A 6000-nucleotide genomic window follows, 5' to 3' on the forward strand; every position below is an offset into this window, starting at 1 on the left:
ATTTGGCAGTTTTGCACTAGGCATCAAAATACTCAGGACCGACCCTGTTAAATACCAAATTAATGTCATCAAAATTTCAACTTTTGTGCTTTTATAATTAGTGTTATGAATGACATTGATGCAAGTTTGTCATCACACACTACTAATTGCACGTCTAAAATTTGAGTTTTTATAATTATAATTCTAAGAGCTATCGCTTTTCGTAATGATGAAATTTATTAATTTATTAAAACACCATGGCAAGGTGTTGGAGTGAAGAAGCTTGAACAAAAACAACGAGATAGAAGGACTCGCGACTGCGAGAGAATTGGAAGAAGAAGACTCGCGAATGCGAGATTGATACGGACTGGTATCGCGATAGGGAAATCATTGTTCGTGACTGTAGATTATGCTCATCATGAAGCTCGCGATCACGAAAGAGAAGCCTGTAAATTCTCGCGATCGCGAGAATGAGTATGGTCTGCGAAAGTTTCCAAATCCTCGTTTTCTTGGTCGTTAAGTTGTTTCTGTGACGATCGCTCCAAATCCATATGGATGAACACGTCATTCATTGATTTCAATGCGAGGTATTTGACCTCTATATGATACGTTTTGTAAACATTGCATTCTTTTGAAAAGGCACACCATAAATGAATATTTAAATCAAAGGTTTTCGAAATCTGATGATTTTTTACATATAGACAATCACCATAAATAATAGTTTACAACAGTATTTCCGTTGACAATGCAGTCAAAATAAGATACATGGTGATGATTTGGTGAATGCAACGTCTCCTTGAAAAATATGTCATGTAAGACTCCATGCACATAGCTTGTTTAACATCTAAGCAAACAGCGGAAGACTTCTAGAAAACCTGAGAATAAACATGCTAACAAGTGTCAACACAAAGGTTGGTGAGTTCATAGTTTTATTGTTTCATATAATCTGTATATAAAGGTGGATCACAAGATTTCAGTTGTTTCATCCAGAAACGTTTATCAAAATATTCTACAAGATTGAGCACCCTGGTAACTAAGCTTTAACGTTATAATATAATTTGTACCCTTTGTATAATCATCTTAATAATACACGCAAACCAACATGTACGTTTCTCAAATAGCATACGTCCATTAAAAGGCTAGCGCTCTAGCTCGGACGGGGATGTCAAGCCCTATGGATCCATATACTACTACCTGCGCCCACCAGTTCTTATAACTGGCAGTTACTAGTTACCAAAGCTAAGGGATTTTCGGTTCAAACTCAGTGTAGAATTTAGTATGTACTTGTATTCATTGCGTTTAAAATAAAGTGCATGTATTCTCAGCCCAAAAATGTATTGCAAAAGCAATTAAAAGGGGATCAATGAAACTCACTGTTTAATATTGATATACAATATTGTAGGAAAGCACTTAGACGCATCGGAGATGATAAACACGAGGTTTGCTTCACAAAAATATCCCCGAACATTACCCATAACCTCCTTGGTAATAACCCATATTTTCCTTAGCTCTAGCTCGCTTGGGAACTCGTTTTGAAAATTACTTGGACAGCACTTCGTCTTAATATTTTATGTACATTATTATTTTTGTATTGCAAAAATAATAACACTAATAATAAAAATAATAAGATTAATAATAATCTTATTAATAATAATAATAATAATAATAATAATAATAATAAATATTATACGGAGTAATATATATTTGAGTATGTGTGTGTGATTTTTCATTCGAGCAAAACACCTGAATTTATAGTACCTGACCTGGAATTCCCCTCCATGCGATCGCATGATTTTGTAGAAGGATTCCCATGCGATCGCATGGGCTCCTTTTCCAGCTCACAAAACTTTTGTATTTTTGTTTGTCGACGTAATAAAAAAATATATAATATATATAATTTAAATAATTAAATATATATTATATTAAATTCACATGCATAGTTGATTTGTAATTTTAGTTCCGATAAGTCGTACGTCATCACTCGACTTATGTCCAGGTTCCGGTTTTTCGAACGTATTTTCGTACGTTTAGAAAACTTGCATTTTACGTTTCGTGACACGTACCTTTGTCAAAATATAGACTTAAACTATCCATAAACTATGTCACTCAAAGTCTATCTTATACGTTTGAGTGTTTTGGTCATTTACTTCTATAAATCATCGTTTCACTATTTGTTAAAATACATTTTTAAAATAGTGTTTTACTGTAGCAAAGTTACTGTAGCAAAGTCAATTTTACTGTAGCAAATAGCGATTTTCAAAAACACTGTAGCATTTTGGGTACTGTAGCAATTTGAAAATACTTTAGCAAATTAGTGTTTTACTAGTTCATCTTAAACGTTTTAGTTAACTTATCTAAATATCAATTGAATCGATAATCGAATGTTATTATCGTTTACTAAATAACTTGAGATCATATATATTCAAATAGATATATAAACCAATAAGTGTAATGTACGGTATCCTTTTCATAACACTTTGTTACGTTTTCAAGTTATAGCATATGTATCTATTTACATATAATTGTTCGCGAATCGTTGAGAACAACCGAAGGGTATTTGAATAGTTCAAAATTTTGAGATTCAACTTCATAGGCTTTGCTTATCGTGTCGAAATCATTAATCATTTAAGATTAAGTTTAAATTTAGTCAGAATTTTTCGGGTCATCACAGTTTCCTTGTTGAGTTTTGCCTATTTGAGCAACCTAATGTAACCCATACCATGTATCACGAAGTATATCAATAAAATCCCTCTAGTTTGGCCTGTGGATTAAAGTAATCAACTCTTGATTACATATAACCACATTAAATTATCGTGTTCTTATTTTTCTTGTTATTGTCATCGTTTGTCATTATGGGAAGTGTAGTGACCCGAACTTTTCCATGTTTATATATATATTAAATGAAATTGTTAAGACTTGATTAATTTAAATAGGTTTCATATAGACAATTGACCACCCAAGTTGACCGGTGATTCACGAACGTTAAAACTTGTAAAAACTATATGATGTCATATATATGGATATATATATATATATATATATATATATATATATATATATATATATATATATATATATATATATATATATATATATATATATATATATATATATAACATGGTATTATGATAAGTAAACATATCATTAAGTATATTAACAATGAACTACATATGTAAAAACAAGACTACTAACTTAAGGATTTCGAAACGAGGCATATATGTAACGATTATCGTTGTAACGACATTTAATTGTATATATATCATATTAAGATATATTAATACATCATTATATCATGATAATTTAATAATTTAACATCTCATTTGATATAATAAACAATGGGTTAACAACACTTAACAGGATCGTTAACCTAAAGGCTTCAAAACAACATTTACATGTAACGACTAACGATGACTTAACGACTCAGTTAAAATGTATATACATGTAGTGTTTTAATATGTATTCATACACTTTTGAAAGACTTCAAGACACTTATCAAAATACTTCTACTTAACAAAAATGCTTACAATTACATCCTCGTTCAGTTTCATCAACAATTATACTCGTATGCACCCGTATTCGTACTCGTACAATACACAGCTTTTAGATGTATGTACTATTGGTATATACACTCCAATGATTAGCTCTTAGCAGACCATGTGAGTCACCTAACACATGTGGAAACAATCATTTGGCAACTAGCATGAAATATCTCATAAAATTACAAAAATATTAGTAATCATTCATGACTTATTTACATGTAAACAAAATTACACATCCTTTATATCTAATCCATATACTAACGAACAAAAACACCTACAAACACTTTCATTCTTCAATTTTCTTCATCTAATTTATCTCTCTCAAGTTCTATCTTCAAGTTCTAAGTGTTCTTCATAAATTCTATAAGTTCTAGTTTCATAAAATCAAGAATACTTCCAAGTTTGCTAGCTTACCTCAAGAAATCTTTCTTATTTACAGTAAGATATCTTTCTAATACAAGGTAATACTCATATTCAAACTTTGATATAATTTCTATAACTATAACAATCTTATTTCGAGTGGAAATCTTACTTGAACTTGTTTTCGTGTCATGATTCTGCTTCAAGAACTTTCAAGCCATCCAAGGATCCTTTGAAGATAGATCCACTTTTCTCATTTCCATTAGGTTTATCCATAAAACCTGAGGTAGTAATGATGTTCATAACATCATTCGCTTCATATATATAAAACTACATTATTCGAAGGTTTAAACTTGTAATCACTAAAACATAGTTTAGTTAATTCTAAACTTGTTCACAAACAAAAGTTAATCCTTCTAACATCACTTTTTAAATCAATTAAACACATGTTCTATATCTATATGATATGCTAACTTAATGATTTAAAACCGGAAAACACGAAAAACACCGTAAAACCGGATATACGCCGTCGTAGTAACACCGCGGGCTGTTTTGGGTTAGTTAATTAAAAACTATGATAAACTTTGATTTAAAAGTTGTTCTTCTGGAAAAATGATTTTTCTTATGAACATGAAACTATATCCAAAAATCATGGTTAAACACAAAGTGGAAGTATGTTTTTCAAAATGGTCATCAAGACGTCGTTCTTTCGACTGAAATGACTACCTCTTACAAAAATGACTTGTAACTTATATTTCTGACTATAAACCTATACTTTTTCTATTTAGATTCATAAAATAGAGTTCAATATGAAACCATAGCAATTTGATTCACTCAAAACGGATTTAAAACGAAGAAGTTATGGGTAAAACAAGATTGGATATTTTTGATTATTGTAGCTACGGGAAATATTGTAACAATTCTATACAAATCATATCCTAGCTAACTTATATTGTATTATACATGTATTCTAATGTAATCTTGGGATACCATAGACTCGTATGCAAATGTTTTGACATATCATATCGACCCATGTATATATATTATTTGAAACAACCATAGACACTCTATATGCAGTAATGTTGGAGTTAGCTATACAGGGTTGAGGTTGATTTCAAAAATATATATACTTTGAGTTGTGATCTAGCCTGAGACGTATATACACTGGGTCGTGGATTGATTCAAGATAATATATATCGATTTATTTCTGTACATCTAATTGTGGACAACTAGTTGTAGGTTACTAACGAGGACAGCTGACTTAATAAACTTAAAACAGTAAAACGTATTAAAAATGTTGTAATTATATTTTGAACATACTTTGATATATATGTACATATTTGTTATAGGTTCGTGAATCGACCCGTGGCCAAGTCTTACTTCCCGACGAAGTAAAAATCTGTGAAAGTGAGTTATAGTCCCACTTTTAAAATCTAATATTTTGGGATGAGAATACATGCAATTTTATAAATGTTTTACGAAATAGACACAAGTAAATGAAACTACTTTATATGGGTGAATGATCGAAGCCGAATATGCCCCTTTTTAGCTTGGTAGCCTAAGAATTTGGGAACAGACCCCCAAATTGACGCGAATCCTAAAGATAGATCTATCGGGCCCAACAAGCCCCATTCTGGAATTTGGAATGATTTAGTACTTTGAAATTTTCATGTCCGATGGGTGTCCCAGAATGATGGGGATATTCTATATGCATCTTGTTAATGTCGGTTACCAGGTGTTCACCGTATGAATGATTTTTATCTCTATGTATGGGATGAATTGAAATATGAAATCTTGTGGTCTATTATTATGATTTGATAATATATAGGTTAAGCCTATAACTCACCAACATTTTTGTTGACGTTTTAAGCATGTTTATTCTCAGGTAATTATTAAGAGCTTCCGCTGTTGCATACTAAAATAAGGACAAGATTTGGAGTCCATGCTTGTATGATATTATGTAAAAACTGCATTCAAGAAACTTATTTTTGATGTAATATATTCTTATTGTAAACTATTATGTAATGGTCGTGTGTAAACGTTATATTTTAGATTATCATTATTTGATAATCTATGTAATGCTTTTTAAACCTTTATCGATAAAATAAAGGTTATGGTTGTT

Source organism: Rutidosis leptorrhynchoides, chromosome 1, assembly GCF_046630445.1.
Source record: "Rutidosis leptorrhynchoides isolate AG116_Rl617_1_P2 chromosome 1, CSIRO_AGI_Rlap_v1, whole genome shotgun sequence".
NCBI lineage: Eukaryota > Viridiplantae > Streptophyta > Magnoliopsida > Asterales > Asteraceae > Rutidosis > Rutidosis leptorrhynchoides.